General features: G+C 38.8%; 1 long non-coding RNA gene across 1 annotated transcript in view; it reads left to right on the forward strand.

The window, feature by feature from the left end:
* LOC133608900 (uncharacterized) overlaps positions 1 to 26,290 on the forward strand; it is a 33,345-nt gene that overhangs the window by 736 nt on the left and 6,319 nt on the right. The window lies entirely within an intron of this gene.

Genomic DNA, 26,290 nt, shown 5'->3' on the forward strand with positions numbered 1-26,290 from the left:
AAAAAAAATCCACCTCAAATCCACGGGCATACACGCGTTTCCACACGGCCTTTCTTTTTTTTTCACCCCCCTCTCTCTTAATAATACATGACTTTCGCCACATATAGGAGGGAATAGGATTTGAAGACTGGCACCATGCTGCAGATTGTTTTATATGAATGAATAATCCCCCTCCTCTCCTAAGGAGCTGAAATTAAGCGTCATTAAAGGAAAAAAAAAATGTTGTTGTGGAAGGAGGCTTAAAGGATAACGAAAGACTTGCAAGATATGGACTGTGCTTGTGCTATTATTTGTGCCTCAATAGTTCTTTAGCATGCATCCATGCAAGGGGAGCTGCGTGACGTCACTGTAATCCCAGTGATGGGATAAAGTCTTTTTGCCAATCATGTCTAATACAAGGTTTTTTATTTATTTTTTTTAAAGATGCACAGATAGTGAGGCTAGGGCACTAAAAATAGGCACACAAAAAAAAAATGTCCTTGGATACAAAATGTTTTATTTTCATGTTCAATTTATTGATATTTATAAATGAATATTGATGAGAACAGGGATGTTTTTTTTTTGTTTTTTTTTGGCAGGCCAGTAACGCAGTGATTGATGCCTCTCTGGGGACCTGCGTGACCACGACGCGCCTGTGCGTAATTGTGTCAATTAACGAATGCTCCACGCCCCACGTGTTTAACTTGCAGGAGCAGAGTGAAAATATGCCTGGGAGGTGAAATCTGAAAAAAAAAAAAAAAAAAATGCAGTAATTAAATATTAGAGTGGATGAGTGGGGAGGTGAGGATTGCTTTTTAATTGAATGATGCTCAGTTGGAAGGATGACAAAGTGAAATGAAGCTTTATTAAATCACCAGTAAACATTTTTTTTTCCTTATATGGTTTTTAATTATTATATCCAGTCACGTGACCTAGAGACTTGTCCCAAAAAAAAAAAACAGGTGGACTTGACTGATTCTTCAGGTCAAGAATGGTGTTACTTACCCTCCTCCTCCCCCCCCCAAGTCCCTGGAGACGCACCTGCAGTTATAGTCTCTCTCTTCGGGGGGCGCTAAAGAGTCACGTCTAACAGGAAAGAAGGGGGAGAGAGAGAGAGATCCCTGTCAGATAAGAAGACTCCTAGGGACACGTCATTAGGTACACCTTGCACAATCAAGTCCATCTATTGGTTTGACTCTGTAATGGAAATAATGCTTGTTTTTGATTGACAGTGTCTGAAAGGTACTAATTGAGCAAAAAATGTTATTGTTGTGATTGTAGTTTGCAGTGGTGGCCTACTGCAATGTGCCACAGTGAGAGCTGTGTTTATTATTATTATTATACGTTTTTTTATAATTGAGCTGATCTGATTTAGCATTTTAGGACCCAAGTTCAAAGTCACATAATAGGCGGGGTTTTTGGGACTTTTAATAGAATAGAATAGAACAGAATAGAATGCCTTTTATTGTCACTATACACAGGTACAATGAGATTAAAAGCAACTCCAGTATCAGTGCGACAGTCTACACCAGGGCGTCCGGAACCTTTTTGGGTGAGAGAGCAATGAAAGCCAAATATTTTAAAATGTATTTCCGTGAGAGCCATATAATATTCTTTAACACTGAATACAACTAAAAGCGTGCATTTTTAAGTAAGGCCAACATTTTTAGAGTACCGTATTTTTCGGACCATAAGTCGCAGTTTTTTTCATAGTTTGTGATAAATCACATTTGTGAACTCATTAATTTTGACAGCCCTAATTAAAATGCATGCATTACTATAAAGCCACATATTTTTCTTTGTTTATTAGAGAGACATTTTTTAACTTTAGCAGCAAAAAATATAAAAATAAAAATAATATAATAGTAATAATAATATAATATTTATTTCTTATAAACAACACATTGAACATAAATCGTTCTCAGGAGCGACTTATGTGTGAAATTATTAACACATTACCGTGAAATATTAAATAATATTATTTAGCTCATTCACGTAAGAGACTAGACGTATAAGATTTCATGGGATTTAGTGATTAGGAGTGACAGATTGTTTGGTAAACGTATAGCATGTTCTATATGTTATAGTTATTTGAATGACTCTTACCATAATATGTTACGTTAACATACCAGGCACGTTCTCAGTTGGTTATTTATGCCTCATATAACGTACACTTATTCAGCCTGTTGTTCACTATTCTTTATTTATTTTAAATTGCCTTTCAAATGTCTATTCTTGGTGTTGGGTTTTATCAAATAAATTTCCCCAAAAAATGCGACTTATACTCCAGTGCGACTTATATATGTTTTTTTTTCCTTCTTTATTATGCATTTTCGGCCGGTGCGACTTATACTCCGAAAAATACGGTATAATAAGTCTCTTTTTCTTTTTAATAACAGTTATTCTGAAGGTAACCAATAATAAATAAAATGCTTCTTACCATTAATGTGACTTCTGGTGCTGCATGGTTTTGCTGATGGCTTTGCAGTCTGATTGATACATGGTTATTTTTAACACTGTGATTACCAGCGGAATTATTCATTACTTATCGTGTTAAGCAATGTCAGCTAGGATTTATCTGAGAGCCAGATGCAGTCATCAAAAGAGCCACATTTGGCTCTAGAGCCATAGGTTCCCTACCCCTGGTCTACACAATGTGCAAAACATGGGAAGAAAAGAAAAGAAAAATAGTGCAAAAGGAGTCCTGAGAACGATTTATGTTCAATGTGTTGTTTATAGGAAATAAATATTATATTATTATTACTATTATATTATTTTTATTTTTATATTTTTTTGCTGCTAAAGTTAAAAAATGTCTCTCTAATAAACAAAGAAAGATATGTGGCTTTTTAGTAATGCATGCATTTTAATTACGGCTGTCAAAATTAATGAGTTCACAAATGTGATTTATCACAAACAATATCATATTAATCATGTACACACTTAGATTAATCGTGCAATTTATTTTGACCACTTGTATCTTAACCCAGGGGCCGGCAACCGAAAAGATTGAAAGAGCCATATTGGACCATAAATACACAAATAAAATCTGTCTGGAGCCGCAAAAAAATTAAAAGCCTTATATAAGTGTTATAATGAAGGCAACACATGATGTAAGTGTCTATATTAGCTATATTAGCCTACTATCAAAAATACTTTAAAAGTCTTATGTAAGTCATATAATGAAGTCAACACATGGTGTAAGTGTCTATATTAGCTATATTAGCCTACTATCAAAATGAATTAAAAAGTCTTGTATAAGTGTTATAATGAAATTAACACATGGTGTAAGTGTCTATATTAGCTATATTAGCCTACTATCAAAATTACTTTAAAAGTCTTATATAAGTGTTATAACGAAGTTAACACATGATGTAAGTGTCTATAAAAGCTATATTAGCCTACTATCAAAATGACTTTAAAAGTCTTATATAAGTGTTATAATGAAGGCAACACATGATGTAAGTGTCTAGCTATATTAGCCTACTATCAAAATGACTATGTGTCGCAGGCTGAAGCAAATAAAGTAAACAAACTTAGTAAAATTAGTAAGACAAAACGGCGATCACCAAATACTCTCATCAAAGAATCATGTTTAATATAAACAGTGGGATTTCTAACAATTAGGGAGGTTTGTGTCATGTTTGTCCTACAGAAACCCTATTAAAACAAAAATATATTTTTTCCCCATATTTTTCTATTTTCATGCATTTTTGAAAAAGCTCCAGGGAGCCACTAGGGCAGCACTAAAGAGCCACATGCGGCTCCAGAGCCGCAGGTTGCAGACCCCCCTCCCCTTAACTGCTACACGGTCAGTGGTCAATGAGGAGACTCCGACTGGAATGCTCGCTGGTAAATTTCCCTCCAAAATGCATCCTGAAATAACTTTAGCTAAAACCGTTACCAAGGTTTGTGCAAATAAATTACAAGCATTCAAGTGAAACGTAAAAAAAAATGTTCCTGCGTGAAATTCTGACAATAAAACTGCATTTATGTACTAATATTGGGGTCTTTTTTAAAGCAAATTTTAGTTATGCAAGCAAGTAATCACCTGTGATTAATCACGTATTTTCCGGACCATAGGGCGCACCGGATTATAAGGTGCACTGCCAATGACTGGTCTATTTTCGATCTTTTTTTCATATATAAGGCGCACTGGATTATAGGGCGCATTAAAAGGAGTCTTATGATTATAATATATTTTCTAAATGTAAAACACTTCCTTGTGGTCTACATAACATGTAATGGTGGTTCTTTGGTCAAAATGTTGCATAGATTATGTTTTACAGATCATCTTCAAGTCGCTTTCTGACAGTCACTTCAGGATGCGCCGTTTTGTGGGCGGTCTTATTTACGTGGCTCACCTTCGACAGCGTCTTCTCCCCGTCATCTTTGTTGTAGCGGTGTAGCGTGCAAGGACGGGAGTGGAAGAAGTGTCAAAAGATGGAGCTAACTGTTTTAATGACATTCAGACTTTACTTAAATCAATAACGGAGCAGCGTCTCCTCATCCGGAAACAACAACAAGACAATAAAACAACAAAACATCCGGCCGGAACTGTCTAATAACTAAAGTTCCTTAGGTAAATAATGTAAACTCACTACACCGGTATGTTTTAGCACTTTCATGGCGAGTTTACTGACAGATATAAGTAAGAACTTTACACTACTTTATATTAGAAATGGCAACAGCGGAGGATGAATGTCTCATAACAAGAAGATTGAGAAAAAGAAGAAGCTTATCGACTACGGTGTCGCACAGACTACAAAGGTGGAAGTGCGCAATTTTGAAGGACTTATACAGATCCCAAATACATATCAGCAGGTACCAGAAGGTAAGAAAAGTTGCTTTTGCATAATATTGTGAAACAAAACGCCGGATAATGTCTTACCTTATACACACACCATAATAATACTCCTATGTTTAATGCACCGTCAATCCATCAAGTGGTTCGGCTTCATAGCTTACCAAAGTCGTACTAAAACATTTTGAAAGATTTTTGAGCGCCGTGTGTAATGTTCTATATTTTCAATGGAACATATACAATGTTGGTGTTGTTTACTTGAGTCATATCGCCATCATAGTGCAGTCTACACGTATCTCTTATGTTTGACTGCCATCTACCGGTCACACTTATCATTACACCATGTACCAAATAAAATTGCTTTGAGGTCGGTAAACAAAACCAGAATTATTTCTTACATTAGGCGCACGATCGAGTTTTAAGGGGGAAAAAAGGATTTTAAGTGCGCTTTATAGTCCGGAAAATAAGGGAATCCAAATTCCAAAATGATTGATTAAACAATTAACCATTTGTCAGATCTCATTTTAACACTTTAGCGGGTTAAAATGTTTATGATATACACACTGTATATAGTCAAGGTAGGGCGGAATATATCACTTGACACTATGTAATGATCCTAATATGAAATAATCGTCCTTTCTGGTGCTCGGTGCAGTGTTACATAGGCGATTACGCGGCGAGAGAAAGTTGGAGCAAGCGAAATGTAATTGCTGGCTGGTGGTCGATGCATTTCTACAAGGGCATCCATGATGGCCCAAGTGCATATGGACACACTCATGCATAATGCATGGCCAGCAGTCATCTCCCTGAATCTGGCCCAAATGAACACCTAATTGTAGTGGAAGACTGACCACCGTGCCCTTCCTTCTCCACACAGTGTGGCATCTTCACAATGACACAACTCCTTTTTTACCACTGCCTTAAAGTCTTAATCTCTTCATCCTGATATTGTGTTTCAGAGTGGTTTAAGTCAGCTTCATGTCAAGTTTAGAGCTACAACTAGGAGTAGCACACACACAATATGCATTTCAGTACAACGACAACAACAACAACAAAAAGTCAATTGGATAAAATGCAGCAAATATAGCGCAAAATCCTGTACTTTCACACCACAGTTCAAATACAACAGACATGGGGTTAAACATGTATATTTGATTACATTTCGTCTGTCCTTCTTATTCGATAGCATAAGAAAGAGTGACTAGTACCGCTTTTTTTTTGCCTAATACTGCATGTCCAAAAACGCTGAATTATGTGCTGTCGGTCATCATGGGAAGGGTTGCCTGCAGCGTGACCCCAAGGATGCAGAGCGCGGCAGGCGGAATGCGGGTAAAAGTACAAAATAAAGTTAGTGCAGCGAGGGAGTGCACAGGAACAAAACTTGTTCGGGGGAAAGAACATGTCTCTGTCGAGTACCACTGACAAAGAACAATCTCAGCAGGCACAAGACGTTAAAACGACGTTGAGAACTTGTTGAATTAGGTCCTGATGTTGAGCAACTCAAACATAACGTTGACACAACATGCTTTTTGACGACGTTTAATCAATAATGGGTTCTGACGTTGATTTGACCATTGAAATTTGGTAATTTCCCAACCAACAATGTGGATCCAACGTTAGACACCAACGTTGTCTCAGTCCTATACAATGGGCAATTCTGGCATATATAGCACCTGTCCCTGATCGGCAACCTGGACACACCTGATCCTGGTTGCCATTTAGGGACAGGTGTGGAAGCCAGGGATCAGAGACAGACGGAAAAATACCCACAGTAAGTGGAAACAAGAAAGCAAGAGTACTGGAAGAGAAAATAACACAATGTACAGGAAAAAACAACGCAAGTCCAATAACTGTCAAGGAGGACCATGACAGTCTTTTATTTAGTTCATTGGCAGACTAACTCAAAAATGTATGGGCGGATCTTCATGAAATTTTCAGACAATGTCCCGAATGGGATTTTTTACATTCCAGTGTGCCAGAGCTATGGAACGTGTCCCAGTAGTGCTGATCTTGACCCCAGGATGCAGAGACGGCAGGCAATGTGCAGGTAAAAATGTATTTTAATAATGTAAAACAATTAGTACAAAAAAGCTAAAACAAACAAAACAAATAAAGCACTCAGACTGGATAACTGGTGACAAAAAGAGAAAAAAGGAAGTGTATCTGGAAATAAGAGTGCTGTAAGGGAAATACCGTATTTTCCGCACCATAAGGCGCCCTGGGTTATAAGCCGCGCCTTCAATGAACGGCATATTTCAAAACGTTGTCCACCTATAAGACGCCCCGTGTTATAAGCCGCATCTAACTGCGCTAAAGGAATGTCAAAAAAACAGTCAGATAGGTCAGTGAAACTTTAATAATATATTAAAAACCAGCGTGATGTGGGCGCGGACGGAGTCGTATATCAACATGGACGGAGCTGCGTGAAAAAAGCCACCCGGCCTCTTCGCGTAAACTTACCTTAACCACTCGCTCATCTTTTCTTCATCCATCCCTTCGAGTTAGCTTTTATGATGACGCCGGCTGGAAAGGTCTCTTTTGGCAAGGTCTTCCTTTTGAATATCACCATGGGTGGAAGTTTCTGGCCATTAGCATGGCAAGCTAGAACCACAGTGAAGGATGACTTCTCATTCCCTGTGGTGCGAATATTCACCGTACGTGCTCCCGTTGTATCCACAGTGCGGTTCACAGGAATATCAAAAGTCAGTGGAACCTCGTCCATGTTGATAATGTTCTCTGGCCGGATCTTTTTTTCAGCTATCTTGTTTTTACAATATGCACGGAAAGTAGCCAGCTTTTCTTGAAAGTCTTTAGGCAGTTGCTGTGAAATAGTAATCCGTGTGCGGATGGAGAGATTGCGTCTTTTCATGAACCGGATCCCTGTCGCTTAGTAGGAGCCATTTTGTGGTCTTTACAGATGTAAACACACAAAGGAAATGAAACGTACGGTAATATCCGCGCGCTTCTTCTTCTTCTACGCGGGCGGGTGGTTGCTTACAGTAGAAGAAGAAGCGCTTCCTGTTCTATGGGGGCGGGTGCTTACCTTGGCGGTTGCTTGCGTAGAAGAAGAAGCACTTCCTCTTCTTCGGGGAAAAAAGATGGTGGCTGTTTACCGTAGTTGCGAGACCGAAACTTTATGAAAATGAATCTTAATATTAATCCATATATAAAGCGCACCGGGTTATAAGGCGCACTGTCAGCTTTTGAGAAAATTTGTGGTTTTTAGGTGCGCCTTATAGTGCGGAAAATACGGTAATACAAAGAACAGGAACATAAATAAGTCATGACAAGGATAAGGAACACTTTGTTACAAACTGTAGGTTTGGGGTTTGATCTGGATCAATTCCACGATCCTACCTTATTTTTTTGTTACTGAATTTTTGCATGTGTTTTCCAGCTGCCCTGTAGAGTTGTTCTTTCATACGGCTATAGATAGTTAAAAAAAAATAATGGGTGGATATGGTTAGCTACCTTTTTGGAAATGTCAGAACAAGCAACAAGTCATTAAATTTCTTGGATAATACGACCTTCCCTTACGCTTACATTACGAGCCTCTGTTTCTGTGTCTTTATCTTAGCGGCCTGCCTCCACCCATATTTTTTTTACATTTAGTCTAGTTTCCTATTAAACTGTCAAACTCAAACATGTGGCCCGAAAAAGCCTAGAAATAATGTGCACCAATAAGACACTGTATCTTTCCTGCTAAATGCATCTTAATCTTGAAAGAAATATTTTTACTCCAGCCAACTGCAGTTGTTTTTAACTCATTATTATTAATGCAACAATCTTATGTTTTGTTGTATATATATTCTGTGATAGCTAAAATTATTTCTTGACAGGACTTGACTTTTGATCCCAAAGCAAGTTTTCCATCAGTGTGTTGGTGAACAATGATCATTGAATGATGGGGCAACTGTGTCATAATATGAGGGCAGCCACGCACTAATAATTCAAATACTTTAGTGATATAAATTACATAATTGCTAAGTAATACATTCAAATGATAAAAAATGCAATGTTCGACACATTGTCATAATTATTGCAGCAATACAAAATAGAGAAGGGCATGCAAAAATTGACTTGCTTGTAATTTTTGATGCTCAAAATTCCGGGTGTCCTTGAACGCAACCTCGCTCGCTGTAACCCTCATGAGGGAGTGATGTGTTGTTGTTGTGGCTACTGGCTCGATTGGCTCTGCAGTGCTACCGTGTATTGAGGACTGCTGTTGGCGTGTTAAGGTCAGCAATAAAGTTAAAAAAGCATTACTATCATTGCTTGTCTCATTACTATCCAAAATATTACTATATATATATATATATATGGCCTATACACATATATGTGTACATATTATATTAAAGTAATATAATTGGATATTAGGAAATTGTGAAATTTCAACTTCTAACTTGTTTACTTCTCTAACAACTTTCTTAAAGTTTTGTAATCCATCAGAAATATTAAGCAGCTAAGATGCGGCAAACATGGATAAATGTGGAAAGTGTTTTGCATTTTTCCCATCGTGCTTTGTAACGAATTTAAATGGGTGACATTTTGAAATTTGTTATGGTGCATGGACGTTTTTTTTATAATGTCCACAAGGTTCAGTGAGTAGGTTGTGTGATGTGTCACCATGTCTGTTGACATTTTGTGTTGGTTGGATTTTTTTTTTTCTTTTTTTTTTTTCACCATGACAAGGGAAGGTTGTTTGCATTGGGTCATACAAGTAAATGCTGCACTTGGTATCATTCAGAGCATAATTAATGGTCACATGTCTACTAGACGGTGATGCAATAGCAGCATCAAACCTATTTTACGGCCATTCTCAGTGAGTAGGTTGTGTGATGTGTCACCATGTCTGTTGACATTTTGTGTTGGTTGGATTTTTTTATTTATTTCTTTATTTTTTTGCACCATGACAAGGGAAGGTTATTTGCATTGGGTCATACAAGTGAATGCTGCACTTGGTATCATTCAGAGCATAATTAATGGTCACATGTCTACTAGACGGTGATGTAATAGCGGCATCAACCCTATTTTATGGCCATTCTCCCTGCGGGTAAGATTCCTTATTAAAGTCATGACGTCTCAGGAGCCAAATTGAAGACGTCGGCGGGCCGTAGTTTGAACACCCTTTTCCTATGAGGTAGGAGCGCTTGATTTGTCACCCAAAATAGCACAATATCTTGGTTTTTCTTTTTTTTATTATTGCATATCGCAGTTTTTTAAAATGTTATCGGATTATATGTGTGATGCCATAACTGATATTTATCACGCACCCCTAACATCATCACACTTTGTTCACAGCTTTACCCGATTTTGTTTGCTAGATGTCAATATATTGTTTTTTATTTTTGTTTATTTATGTAACGGTACAGTGGGAAAAGGAGACGGCACAGAGGTAGGGATGTCGTTAGCTTGCAGGGTGTTTATTAAAATATATGAATGAAGTGTGTGACTAATCCAAATGTATGCGGTGTGACTATGTGTAGCGATTATATGTGGAGTGTTACCGGATGGTGTTGAAGGTGCGTGTTGAGATCGGTGCGAAAGCAGGCTCGGAGGCGAGGCGTCGTTGTCAGGGGGCTGGAGTGAGGTCGAGTTACAGGAAGGCAGCAAGAAGTCCAGAGGGGATGCGGGGAGACGAGACACACAGCTCGAAACCAGGGGATGACAAAGGGGCGCTGGATGACGACACAGGACAAGACCCAATGAGCACAACGGAGGGGAAACACAAAGAGCGAGGAAGCACAAACCGTATTTTTCGGACTACAAGTCGCAGTTTTTTTCATAGCTTATACTCAGGAGCGGCTTATGTGTGAAATTATTAACACATTACCGTAAAATATCAAATAATATTATTTAGCTCATTCACGCAAGAGACTAGACGTATAAGATATCATGGGATTTGGTAAACGTATAGCATGTTCTATATATTATAGTTATTTGAATGACTCTTACTATAATATGTTACGTTAACATTCCAGGCACGTTCTCAGTTGGTTATTTATGCGTCATATAACGTACACTTATTCAGCCTGTTGTTCACTATTCTTTATTTATTTTAAATTGCTTTTCAAATGTCTATTCTTGGTGTTGGGTTTTATCAAAAAAATGTCCCCCAAAAATGCGACTTATATATGTTTTTTTCCTTCTTTATTATGCATTTTCGGCCGGTGCGACCTATACTCCGGAGTGACTTATACTCTGAAAAATACGGTAAGAAAGGAAGCTAGAGACGTGTAAGACGACTTTACTGGTACAAGTAGCTACGTTCTGGCACTGGAACGCAGGACGCGCTCGCTTATGAAGGCAGGGGTCTCATCAGCGTCAGGTGTGTTGATTGAAGAGTGAGTGCGGAGGTGCGGCTGCTGCAGGAGAGTAACGCCCGTGGTCGTGTCCCGAGGTGCGCTCAGCGGAGAGAGAGGCGGCAGGTGTTTTCACCGTAACAATGTATTTCTTTTTGGTTACAATATATTCTATTTCAGGGATTCTAAAACTGTGGTACGCTTACCACTAGTGGTACACTTGACTTACTTTTTATTGTTATTCAAATTTGAAGTTTAGAGCACGGATAAGAACTAAATTTCGTTACATAAGCTCATGGTAGTGCAGGATATAAAAGCAATAAGGTGCATATATAAATAAATACATATATATAAATAATATATAAATATTGTCATGTCTGTGTGATCATGTTTTGTTTTAGTCATGTTCGGTTTTGTTTTTGGACTTTTTGTGCACTTTTGTTTGTTTTGTCACCATAGCAACCATTAGTTTTCACCTGTCACGTCACGCACCTGTTTCACGTTTTGAGTCACGCACCTGTTTTCACTAATCATGTCCGTAGTATTTAAGTTCATTGTTTTCAGTTTGTCTTTCTGGCGACATCCACATTTATGCTCTGCACATTCCTGACACTTGTTTTCATGTCCATCGTTCATGCTGCTCCTTTAGTCCGTGCCATGTAAGTTTTTGTTTATTAATGCCACAGTTAGTGTTTTTTGTTGTTCATAGTTTCTGCCTTTGTGCAAGTTTTGTGTTTATAGCCAAGTTTTGTACCTCCACTGTGAGCCGCCTTTTGTTTGTTCCCTTTTTTTGAGGGTTAATATTAAATCATGTACTTACATTCCCGTCTCGCCCGAGCCAACTTTCCGTTGCCTTCCGGAAAAACAAAACCCAAGGACCAAGTCCTGACAAATATATATATATATAGAATAAATAAATATATATAAATAAATAAATAAGTAGATTACTGTACAGATAAATATATTGCACTTTTTCACATGCGTCCACGTTTATGGATGTATGTTATATTGTCTTTTTTATTCCAGCGAGTTGATCCATTTTGGGGGGAGTTGAGGGGATAGTTTAATTATGATGCGTTCAAGAGTCACAGGCTCCATCGTTTGTACACCAAATAATCACTTGATTAAAGTACAGTGTTTTATTTCTATATTCAAACACAGTGTTACTGTTCCAACTGTGTGTAATGTTACAGTGGCCACACTATTAAATATGCTAGTTAAAACCCCTGCCTTGTTTTAATGAATACTTAGGCCTACTACGCTACTGTAACGGTCAATATGGTTGGGCTTGGAGGACTAAGTGTTTTCTGACAACCCAGTAAAGGTCGTCACTGTCTATACACTGTCGGTCGTGTTGCCCAAGTACAGGATACTGTTCCGTCTGATCTGCTGGTGTCTAATGAGGCTGAGTGATGCCGGCCTCTTTCATTAAAAGCATCCCGGCGCTGAAAAGAAAATACCGGAAAGGTTAAGTCAACACTCAATAGCTCCCAACACCCCCTTCTCCTATTTAATACGTTTCCTATGCTGACTTAATGAACCACGCCAAGCCTTTTATGGGCTTTTTCATCAAATAGAAGGGGAGGCGCGTATGAAATGGTAATAAGCAAGGAAGGAGAGAGTGGAAGGGGAAGGTATGAGTCGAGCAGCACCTACACCTGGACGTGTGTGATCTCATTACAGCCTAAATTGCTATGCGCCAAAAAAATAAAATATATATATAAATATATATATATTAGTCACCCTGCACACACTCACACAGCTGAATGGTGAAGGCTTGGTCTAAATTAGCCGAAATAGAAAGAGAAGTAATAAATATTCAAGTTGTCACAGCAGTGGCCTGTTAATGCTAAGACAAACAATCTGCGAGGCGTGTGAATAATTACATCACACACAGAGGGAGTCATCCAAACCAGAAAACGAGGGTGTGACATCATTAGGACCGTCTCCATAAATCAATCGGGAACAAAGGGATAAAAGGCAATGAGTGCGTCGACAACTTAGTCGCTTTGATGACACGCCGTATATTAAATCTGTTCATTTTGACTTTCTCTCGAAACAAATCAGCACGTGAGCGAGGAGGCATGATTCGTGTTTCATTTGTAGCCCTGTCATGGTGACGGCTTGTAGTCTCATGTTTAACTCAAACAAACCCAAGGCACTTTGTGTTGGGAGCCGTGCATCCCAGAGGCCCTCGGGGGCTCCTCATGGGAGAAGGTGAGAAGAGACAAGCGCACGGGGAGAAAGGGGATGGGGGCGGGTGTTGTTGATGCACTCGTGTGGGATGTTTGTGTGGCAGAGTCCCCCTTCAGGCTCTACTGGAAAAGCTATCATTGGTGGTGTCAGGGATTTGTAGCTTGTCACACACACACACACACACACACACGCACACAAAACTGCTAAGAGGGGACTTCAGTTTCTGGTCATTTAGAAAAATTTTAAAATAATATAAAATTTACTTTTAAGAGGTTTTACCATAATATTACTGGAAATGTACCTTTAGAATAATTTGAAAGAAATTGCCAAGACTTGGATCATGGAGTGATGCTAACCTACCGAAGAGTGGACTTCTAAGGGTTTCATGACATTCTTTCAAAAAATGATAATTTACCTATAGTGTTATCTTTATTTAAACACATTTCTGCACTGCAAGTAATATACATTTTTTAAAAATATTAATACTAATAATGGATAATTAGGGCTATTAAAGTTAATAATAATAATGTGTTAATTCTAAGTTATTTTAACGGCGCAAATTCTTTTAACGTGCATGCGTCCTGACTCCTTTATGACCCTCGGGACATTCTGTAGTGTGAAAAAATGTAATGGCATCCAGTTTCTGTCTGGCCACAAGCGGGAAAATAGCGAGCAGAAATGCACAAAGAAAAGGGTATATTATGGAGATACCAGATCCAAAATGCAGTTTACTGCATCGGTCACATAAAGTCTGGGTTGTTACCCTAACTGCTTTAGTAAGATGGAATAAAAGCTCAGCAGAAAGGAAAGACAAAGGCAGAGGCAGAAAGTAGGCAGGAAGTCTTTATAATTCTTCATTTTTGTCGCTGTCAAAACTTGTCAAGACACCTTCTCGAAACCAATCACCCACTTCGGCCCTCACAATAATAGCGCTATGCGTCACATCCACTACAGTAGTATTATAAAAAAATATCTCATTACAATCGTGCTTTAAATGTCAAATATGTTTTGTAATGTAATCTGTGATATTTCCATCTACATGAATATTAATACATCAATTGTGGAATACATTGTAGAGAGGGACATTTTGTGGCAGATTGAAATAAAGTCTATATTCTTTTATAATGTGCTCTGGTTGATAGCATACTTGCCAACCTTGAGACCTCCGATTTCGGGAGGTGGGGGTTGGGGGGTGGGCGTGGTCGGGGGGCGTGATTTAAAGTTAAAAAGTTAAAAGTTAAAGTACCAATGATTGTCACACACACACTAGGTGTGGCGAGATTATTCTCTGCATTTAACCCATCACCCTTGATCACCCCCTGGGAGGTGAGGGGAGCAGTGGGCAGCAGCGGTGGCCGCGCCCGGGAATCATTTTTGGTGATTTAACCCCCAATTCCAACCCTTGATGCTGAGTGCCAAGCAGGGAGGTAATGGGTCCCATTTTTATAGTCTTTGGTATGACTCGGCCGGGGTTTTGAACTCACAACCTACCGATCTCAGGGCGGACACTCTAACCACTAGGCCACTGAGTAGGTATTTAGCGGGGAGGAGTATATTTACAGCCAGAATTCACCATCCATCCATCCATCCATCCATTTTCTACCGCTTATTCCCTTTGGGGTCGCGGGGGGCGCTGGAGCCTATCTCAGCAACAATCGGGCGGAAGGTGGGGTACACCCTGGACAAGTCGCCACCTCATCGCAGGGCCAACACAGATAGACAGACAACATTCACACTCACATTCACACACTAGAATTCACCAAGTCAGGTATTTCATATATATATATATATATATATATATATATATATATATATATATATATATATATATATATATATATATATATATAAAAGAAATACTTGAATTTCAGTGTTTATTTATTTACATATATACACACACATAACACTCATCTACTCATTGTTGAGTTACGGGTTGAATTGTCCATCCTTGTTCTATTCTCTGTCACTATTTTTCTCTCTGATGATGCATTCTGCTTCGTCTCCTTGTTGTGTGCGCAGTTGTGCACTGCACTCTCTAAAAGCCCTAGATGTTACTGTCACATATGCATGTACAGTAGATGGCAGTATTGTCCTGTTGAAGAGTGTCACAACATTGCTGTTCACGGCAGACGAACTGCTTTACGGTAGACGAGAACGTGACTGCTGTTGTTGTGTGTTGGTACCGCGTTGGGAGGAAGTTAATGAAACTGCCTAACAATAAACCCACATAAGAAACCAAGAACTCGCCCTCGATCAGTCTACAGTTATAACGTCATTGCGCAGGCACGCTGTTTATATTGTGGGAAAGCGGACGTGAAAACAGGTCAGGTCCGCATGGAGCTGGAGGGGGCGTGGCCTCCAGCTCAGCCTGAATTTCGGTAGATTTTCGGGAGAAAATTTGTCCCGGGAGGTTTTCGGGAGTCTCCCGGAAAATCCGGGAGGGTTGGCAAGTATGTTGATAGTCCTCAATTACAGAATGTTTAACAGGCTGACTATTCAATTTTCAAAATAAAGAGAGAAGGTTAAAGCATTGTCATGCAGCAAAACGAATACCATTAAAAACATGTGATGTACAGAATATTAGAAATATGTATTTATAGAAATATCACAGATTACATTACCAAACATCTTTGACTATCAAAACATGATCGTAACAATCCATATTTTGTGTTGTCATTGCTTGAAGCTGGTATCGAAACATGGTGTAGCTCCTTCTCTGAATGCAAGTGCTCCTACAGCAGGAATACAAATTCTGTATTCCTAAAAAAGACATACTCTGGCAAGGCACCAATGCATTGAATGTATTTTTTATAGTCATTAAAAGTGTGTTTGTGTTAATTTTGGGGTTGAGCTGTTTAAAAAAAGCATTATGTTTAAAATATGTCATGAAAACAAACAAATTTTCCAGTCATGGTATTAAAAACTTGAAAATCATCTGTTTTGGGGTACACAATAATGAGGAAAAATTATACCTACCTGTGATTATTTCGATTAATTTTGAGTTAACTATGAACAATGCAATTAATCACGGTTAAATATTTTAATCGTTTGACAGCCCTAATAATAATACATGTAAATCATGTCTAATCTCATGACAGGGGTCGGCAACCCAAAATGTTGAAATCTGTCTGGAGCCGCAAAAAATTAAAAGCCTTATATAAGTCTTATAATGAAGGAAACACATGATGTAAGTGTCTATATAGCCTACTATTAAAATGACTCTGTGTCTGACTATGTGCTGAAGCAAATCTTCGTTGACAGAAATGTTGAAATTTTATATTTATTCTACACATTTTTACAACATTAGAAACCATTAGTAAATCAGAGGCTACTCAGAAGGTGAGATAACTCCTAGAAATGACTGGCTTTTAATGGCCAAAGGTATAGATGTGTGTGTCCATTTAAAAGGCAACTGCAGGTTGTCTTCTTTTAATAGATTTATTACAATCTTTGGCAATCTTGGTAATGTTTGCTGTGGTCTGGAAAAATATGGCACACGAACAACTATCTGAAATGCAGCCACTAATATATACAGATAATATGTCATGAGACATGCAAAACTAAATATATACAAAGATGATAAAAGAAATGGTATTAAATGATCTCAAATATAGCTACAAATGAGGCATAATGATGCAATATGTACATACAGCTAGCCTAGATAGCATGTTAGCATTGATTAGCTTGCAGTCATGCACTGACCAAATATGCCTGATTAGCACGCCAACAAGTCAATAACGTCAACAAAGTGCACCTTTGTGCATTCACGCACAGCATGAAACTTTTGGTGGACAAAATGAGACAAAGAAGGAGTGGAATATTTTTCATGTAAACAAACTGTTGCGTCACAGTCCACACTATGGTGAGTTCAAGAACCGTCAAAATTAGTAGGACAAAACAAGGTTCACCAAATACTCTCATCAAATACATATTAAACAGTGGACTTTCTAACAATGAATGCTTGTCCTCAAACAAAAAACATACTATAACAAAAAAAAAATTTCCCCCCCATTTTTTTCCATTTTCAGTCATTTTTTAAAAATGCTCCAGGGAGCCACTAGGGCGGCACTAAAGCCTCATGACGTACAGGTCAGGATTAAATGGTTGCTCGCACTGATAAGGTCTGAAGTGTTAGCAAAAAAATTCACTTTATATAGGTTTTATTGTAGCTAATTTTCTTTTTATTGTTTTGCATTAGAGCATAGGTCTTCAGAGAGTTCTTCAACATCAGAGACACTGCAGAGCGATCGGGAAATGTTTGTTCGGTATGACAGTTCTACTTTTTAAATTCTCCACAATTTTTCCACAAATGTGAATGTTTTCGAATACACATCAACAGTGATCCAACACACTGCAGTGTAGTTTACAAACAGCCTTGGCATGGCCACCCTACTCACTGTACCCTGCGGGTTTAAAATAAAAACGTGAATAAACATTTATATCATCATATTCTAGTGAGCATTTAAGATAATTAGTGTTCCAGATGCTAGTGAAGTGAATTAATTAACTAATTTTATGTTCTACATAAGATGAATGTTCATATTCATCTTGGAGAAAGTAAACCACCAAGTTTAAGGTGGTATTTCAGTTTGAGCACATAATAAGATAAGGCCCCTTAGTTTGATATTCGCAGGTGGATTGGATCACTTCTTGTAGGAAAGAGGCCCTAATTGGGACTTTGGAATGCAAAAGAGATAACCATATCCTTGAGAAGAGACTACCTGTCTAGCTCAACGCCAACATTTAAGTTATGACTTAAAGCAGTTGTTTCCAGACACTTTACACACGAACATCTCCTTTTATGGTCAGGATGTGCTCTCCTGACCCAGCACACACACACAGACAGGAGGTAGGACTATAAGACTGGTGGTTTGGCTTCTCCAAGTTAGGAGACCTCCATGTTTTGACTTAGATTTATCCGGTTACTGCAAACCTGTTTAAATGACGCTCGCTTGTAATAAAGCAACTTTTTGTTCAGCAAAGCGTCTCCGACATCTCTTTTGATCCAGCTACGCAGCCGCGTCGTCCTTCTGACCATAAATACACTTCACTAGCTAGCAATTAGCAGTGCTAGCTTCCTGGTAGCAATTAGTGATGTTAGTTTCTAGTTAGATATTAGCCGTGCTAGTTTTCAGCTAGAGATTAGCAGCACTCGTTGCCAGCTCGCGATGAGCAGTGCTAGTTACTATTTAGCGATTAGCAGCACTAGTTCCAGCTAGCGATTAGCAGTGCTAGTTACTCGTTGGCGATTATCAGCACTAGTTTCCAGCTAGTGATTAGCTGAGCTAGTTTCCAGCTAGAGATATACTGTATTATTTTAATGTCTTGGTATTGCACAACAACAAGGTGCCTATAGGACCAGTTTATTTCAAAACACAATTTTATAACGAATATATAAATAAGGAGTCCCTGCTCCATCTCTTCATCAGTTTAGAGCAATGTTTTTCAACCTTTTTTGAGCCAAGGCACATGTTTTGCATAGAAAAAATGCAGAGGCATACCACCAGCAGAACTCATTAAAAAACGAAACTCAGTAGACAATAAAAAGTTGTTGTCGCAGTTGTTGGATATGACTTTAAAGCATAACCAAACATGCATCACTATAGCTCTTGTCTCAAAGTAGGTGTACTGTCACCACCTGTCACATCACACCCTGACTTATTCGGAGTTTATTGCTGTGTTCCTGTGTGTAGTGTAGGGCTGCAACAACTAATCGATTAAATTCGATTATAAAAATAGTTGTCGATTAATTTAGTTGGCGATTAATTTGGTCATCGATTCGTTGGATCTATGCTATGCGCAGAGGCTACTTTTTTTTTTTTTTTATAAACTGCAACATCTACAAACAGCTGAGAAACAATAATCAAAATAAGTATGGTGCCAGTATGCTGTTTTTTTTTTTCAATAAAATACTGGAAAGGATAGAAATGTAGTTTGTCTCTTTTATCCGATTACTAATCGATTAATCAAAGTAATAATCGACAGATTAATCGATTATCAAATTAGTTGTTAGTTGCAGCCCTAGTGTAGTGTTTTAGTTCTTGTCTTGCGCTCCTATTTTGGTGTCTTTTTCTCTTTTTTCTGTATTTTCCTGTAGCAGTTTCATGTCTTCCTTTGAGCGATATTTACCGCATCTACTTTGTTTTAGCAATCAAGAATATTTCAGTTGTTTTTATCCTTCTTTGTGGGCACATTGTTGATTGTCATGTCATGTTTGGATGTACCTCATAGACGCCGTCTTTGTTCCACAGTAAGTCTTTGCTGTCGTCCAGCATTATGTTTTTGTTTACTTTGTAGCCAGTTCAGTTTTAGTTTCGTTCTGCATAGTCTTCCCTAGCTTCAATGCCTTTTCTTTAGGGGCACTCACCTTGTTTATTTTTGGTTTAAGCATTAGACACCTTTTTACCTTCACCCTGCCTCCCGCTGTTTCCGAACATCTACAAAGCAATTAGCTACCTGCTGCCACCCACTGATATGGAAGAGTATTACAAGGTTACTCTGCCGAGCTCTAGACAGCACCGACACTCAACAACAACACATCATTTGCAGACTATAATTACTGGTTTGCAAAAAATATTTTTAACCCAAATAGGTGAAACTAGATAATCTCCCATGGCACACCAGACTGTATCTCACGGCACACTAGTGTGCGGCGGCACAGTCGTTGAAAAACACTGGTTTAGAGGTCCTTGGCCTGAAAAAAGTTGAAGAAAACATGTCCCAGAAAATGGTTTTCTGTATAAACTAGGTTCATACAGAATGACATCTGCGTTCTAAGAACTCCTGCTTATTAGTGATTCCCAGAGCCCAAAAACAGTCTGCGGGCTATAGAGCATTTTCTATTCGGACTCCAGTACTCTAGAATGCCCTACAGTTAAAAATGCTACCTCAGTAGAAGCGTTTAAGTCCCGTCTTAAAACTCATTTGTATACTCTAGCCTTTAAATAGACCCCCTTTTTTAGACCAGTTGATCTGCCGTCTCTTTTCTGCTCTGTCCCCCTCTCCTGCGTGGAGAGATTATCAGGTGACCACAGATGTATCAGTTGGGGACGTCTCTGCACTGCTGACTTGTCTCCACTCAAGATGATCCCCTGCTGGCCCCACTATGGACAGGACTCTCACACTATTAACTAGATCCACTCGACGTCCATTGCACCGGGGTTGTCAATTGCACAAGCAGTCTTACTAGATCACACGCAACACGGCAATAGTACACAAAATTAAAAATTGTATATTTATACGATGTTTAACACTTGTTTTTGGATCTCAATAGATCAGGCCCTTAGTGTCTAAAAGGGCCAATTATTTTCTTCACACTTGTCCAATATATCATACTACTGTAATCATTTAAAATTGCTCTTTTATTCACAGCATGGTAGTGTGCGTTCACAGCAAAATACGTAATACATGCCTGAAGCACATTTTACTGATTTATTCTGTCAAACGTGATCTAATTCTCGACACATACGTGCTTGCTTTTACTCACGTGGGACAAACATCAAGCTTCTGAACTTCCCGTGGAACTTTTAAACATGTGTTTAATGTTACATTGATGCTATTGAAATTGACGCTGCAATGCAGGAAGAAACATGCACAATTAATAATAAAAAACAAAAAAACAAAAGCCCGTCCAAATCGACTGCAAAACATGCATGGGGCCGAGAACAAAAGATCCAAAACAATCCTTTCTTTAGGAAAAACATCTCGCTGTCAAGTCGGTGAGGATTATTCCACCACGGTTGCCCGCCCCCCTCCAGTTGCCCTCCATAATCCACACCAAAAAACTTTTAGTGAAGCTTTTCAAAACAATTTATGCAAGCAAACATCTCGCAGGGTTATTTGTATTGGCACCACTCTCCAGTAAACACGACTGAACCAGGACCAGATGGGGCTTGGCCTTTTCTGTCCTTGCGTGCTGCATCTCAAGTCTCCTAAGCTTTACTCACCTTTTTCACAATTTCTGGGTGATTTTTATGGAATATGACAATTAAATTGTAGTAGGAATCTATAAAATCATATGCCCTCTACCCTGAATTTGACCAACAATTTAACAACAAAAAAAAATCCTATAAAAGTAATGCAAAATCGTGGTGCAGTCGTACCTCAATTTATGATATTAATTGGTTCTGTGACGGAGTTCTTAACTCATATCAACGTCTGCCATTGAAATGTATAAAAATCAATTTAATCTGTACTTGGTTCCCCCAAAACATTGCAATTTTAACATGGAACATGCCCTTTTAAAGGAAAAACAAACTGTTATAAAAAAATATTCATAAAAATAATATAAACAATACAATATGTACTATCAACAACTACAGTAGATGGTAACACTTTAGTATGGGGAACATATTCTAAGTAACAAAGACTTAATTTAGAGTTATTTGGACACTAGGGGAACATATAAGGGTTAAGGTTAGGGTTACTAATAGAGATGTCCGATAATTTCGGCCTGCCGATATTAAAGTTAAGTTAAAGTTAAAGTACCAATGATTGTCACACACACACTAGGTGTGGCGAGATTATTCTCTGCATTTGACCCATCACCCTTGATCACCCCCTGGGAGGTGAGGGGAGCAGTGGGCAGCAGCGGTGGCCGCGCCCGGGAATCATTTTGGTGATTTAACCCCCAATTCCAACCCTTGATGCTGAGTGCCAAGCAGGGAGGTAATGGGTCCCATTTTTATAGTCTTTGGTATGACTCGGCCGGGGTTTGAACACACAACCTACCGATCTCAGGGCGAACACTCTATCGGCCGATAAATGCGTTAAAATGTAATATCGGCAATTATCGGTATCGTTTTTTTACTGTCGGTATCGGTTTTTTTTTGTTTGTTTTCTGTTTTGTTTTTATTAAATCAACATAAAAAACACAAGATACACTTACAATTGTGCACCAACCCAAAAAACCTTCCTCCCCCATTTACACTCATTCACACAAAAGGGTTGTTTCTTTCTGTTATTAATATTCTGGTTCCTACATTATATATCAATATATATCAATACAGTCTGCAAGGGATACAGTCCGTAAGCACACATGATTGTGCGTGCTGCTGGTCCACTAATAGTATTAGCCTTTAACAGTTAATTTTACTAATTTTCATTAATTACTAGTTTCAATGTAACTGTTTTTATATTGTTTTACTTTCTTTTTTATTAAAGAAATGTTTTTTAATTTATTTATCTTATTTTTTTTTTATTTTTTTTAAAGTACCTTATCTTCACCATACCTGGTTGTCCAAATTAGGCATAATAATGTGTTAATTCCACGACTGTATATATCGGTTGATATCAGTATCGGTTGATATCGGTATCGGTAATTAAAGAGTTGGACAATATCGGAATATCGGATATCGGCAAAAAGCCATTATCGGACATCCCTAGTTACTAATAAGCAATAATTCTGAGATTATTGAGGGAAGACTCTTAGTTAATGGCTTACTGGTTGTATAATAAGGCCATGCAGAATAAGGCATTAATAAGTATTTAATAACGACTAATTAAGAGCCAATATGTAACTTATTTGCATGTTAATAAGCAACCAATTAATGGTGAACATGTTCCCCATACTAAAGTGTTACCCAGTAGGTTTTTGAAGTAATGTAGTAATAATATGCAGTATTTACCTTGAAAAATACATTGGTATCTCCCTTTCCCATATTTTCAAGGATAAATGTTCTGTTTAGATATTATTTTAACATTTTCTGCTGATAGCCAATGAATATCGTCCATCATTCTCAGCACTGTCCTTCACACTTGCGTTCTTCCTTCCCAAGGTTGGAAAAACAAAGTTATGTCAGTCTCTAGCTATAAGCTAATGCTGGCGAGTAAGACCAGATGTTTTGTTCGGATCTTACGGGGTTTACTGTGGTATTTGCTACGCCAACTAATGAAAGTGACGCTCGTAACTAAATTTTTTGCTTATAACTTGAAGCATACCAATTAGCTTAGAGACGGCTCTTATTTCAAAACACTCTCAAGTTGGGACACACTTAAGTTGAGGTATCACTTTATCAGCATTCAGTTCAGCTAGCATTAAGTGTGCTTTTTCTTTGTCCTGTTGGTGCTTTGGCGAAACAGGCCTCACGTTTAAAACAGTAACACTCCCAACCCAGCAGGCACACGGCATTGAAACAATGTTGAGAACTTGTTGAATTAGGTCCTGACGTTGAGCAACTCAAACCTAACGTTGAAACAACATGCTTTTTGACAACGTTCATCATTGTTGTGTTCTGACGTTGATTTGACCATTGACTTTTGGCCATTTTCCAACCAATATTCTACAACAACATGCTTTTTGATAACGTTTGTTCAATAGGTTGTGATGTTGATTTGACAATTGAAATTAGGTCATTTCCCAACCAACAACTTGGATCCAACATTAGACATCAACGTTGTCTCACTTTACAATACAACTATTTTGCAACGTTGTTTCAAAGTCAGTTTTACAGGACATGCATCTACTGTACAATCTTTCTGTATGGAGTTTGCATGTTCTCCCCGTGACTGCGTGGGTTCCCTTCGGGCACTCTGGCTTCCTCCCACCTCCAAAGACATGCACCTGGGGATAGGTTGATTGGCAACACTAAATTGGCCCTAGTGTGTGGATGTGAGTGTGAATGTTGTCTGTCTATCTGTGTTGGCCCTGTGATGAGGTGGCGACTTGTCCAGGGTGTACCCCGCCTCTGCCCGAGTGCAGCTGGTATAGGCTCCAGCACCACCCGCGACCCTGAGAGGGACAAGCGGTAGAAAATGGATGGATGGATGTATTAATGTCTTGTGCCTGCTGGGAATCATCATTTCATTAAATGTAATTTGTATAAAATGAATACCACCTCATCACAGAAAACAATACATTACATATTATTTAAAATATATAATAGATATTTCCTTCTCTTTGTTGTACGTATCAAAAATATTTTTTCCGTAGGCATGGTGTTCCTGGGATTAAAGGCCTCACCTTTTCTCCTCCAAACATACTGCTGGGTATTGTGGCCAAACAGCTCAATTTTTTCCTACCGTCAAGCATGGTGGTGGTATTATTATGCTCTGGGCCTGTTTTGCTGCCAATAGAACTGTTGCTTTACAGAGAGTAAATGGGACAAAGAAAAAGGAGGATTACCTCCAAATTCTTCAGGACAACCTAAAATCATCAGCCCGTAGGTTGGGTCTTGGGCGCAGTTGGGTGTTCCAACAGGACAATGACCCCAAACACACATCAAAAGTGATAAAGGAATGGCTAAATCAGGCTAGAATTAAGGTTTTAGAATGGCCTTCCCAAAGTCCTGACTTATACGTGTGGACAATGCTGAAGAAACAAGTCCATGTCAGAAAACCAACACATTTAGCTGAACTGCACCAATTTTGTCAAGAGGAGTGGTCAAAAATTCAACCAGAAGCTTGTGGATGGCTACCAAAAGCGTCTTATTGCAGTGAAACTTGCCAAGGAACATGTAACCAAATATTAACATTGCTGTATGTATACTTTTGACCCAGCAGATTTGGTCACATTTTCAGTAGACCCATAATAAATTCATAAAAGAACCAAACTTCATGAATGTTTTTTGTGACCAACAAGTATGTGCTCCAATCACTCTATCACAAAAAAATAAGAGTTGTAGAAATGATTGGAAACTCAAGACAGCCATGACATTATGTTCTTTACAAATGTATGTAAACTTTTGACCACGGCTGTATATAGCCCTTCATCACAAACGTCTCAAAGGGCTGCTCAAGCCACAACGACATCCTCGGCTCAGATCCTACATCAAGGAAAGAAAAAACTCAACCCAATGGGAACAAACAAGCAACAATTATGTTTGCTTTGTCATTTTTGACACCGGTAGTGTCTGAGGTCAGAGGTCAAATCCTGTTGAATTTTTTTCACTGCCTATAACCACTTACTCCATATGCACTTACTAAATATGAGATCATTGTTCTACCTTATAGCGTCAACAGTGCTTTAATAAATGATTACTTTGTGTGGTGACAAGAAGCTATGATTTGCAACATATTTATGTGGTATTCTTTTTATGAGTACCGTATTTTCCGCACTATAAGGCGCACCTAAAAACCTCCAATTATCTCGAAAGCTGACAGTGCGTCTTATAATCCGGTGCGCCTTATATATGGACCAATATTGAGCCACAACAGGTCTTGCAACTACGGGATGCATAACGTAACCCCAGCCTCTACTGTAGCGTCTATTCTATGCACCTTATAATGCGGTGCGCCTTATATATGAACAACGTTTTAAAATAGGCCATTCATGAAGGTGTGCCTCATAGTGCGGAAAATATGGTAGTTGTAGTACGGCCTGTTGAACATACTACACATTCATGCTGCAGGCGTCCTCCTTTGAGTTTGTCAATCAAGACCTTACATGCGCATGGAATGCACAAAGTGACAAGAAGCCAGCCTGAATACCATATTCCTCCAAACACACTTCATATTATTTATGTCCGGGGTGTTGTTGTGCAGTCAGTGACATACAGTATGAATGCAGTATGTATGCAAGGCCAAAGTTGACACATTAGTCCAGCGTTTCTCAAAGTGTGGGGCGCGCCCCACTGGTGGGGAATAGAGACATGACAGGTGGGGCGCGAGGAACGGGAGGAAATTTCACTTTAATTTTTTTTTTTAAATTATATTCTTCAATCAATCAATGTTTATTTATATAGCCCTAAATCACAAGTGTCTCAAAGGGCTGCACAAGCCACAACGACATCCTCGGTATAGCCCACATAAGGGCAAGGAAAAACTCACCCCAGTGGGACGTCGATGTGAATGACTATGAGAAACCTTGGAGAGGACCGCATATGTGGGTAACCCCCCCCCCTCTAGGGAGACCGAATGCAATGGATGTCGAGTGGGTCTAACATAATATTGTGAGAGTCCAGTCCATAGTGGATCCAGCATAACAGTAAGAGTCCAGTCCACAGTGGGGTCAGCAGGAAACCATCCCGAGCGGAGACGGGTCAGCAGCGCAGAGATGTTCCCAACCAATATA

The sequence above is a fragment of the Nerophis lumbriciformis genome, linkage group LG06, assembly GCF_033978685.3.
Source record: "Nerophis lumbriciformis linkage group LG06, RoL_Nlum_v2.1, whole genome shotgun sequence".
NCBI classification, from domain to species: domain Eukaryota; kingdom Metazoa; phylum Chordata; class Actinopteri; order Syngnathiformes; family Syngnathidae; genus Nerophis; species Nerophis lumbriciformis.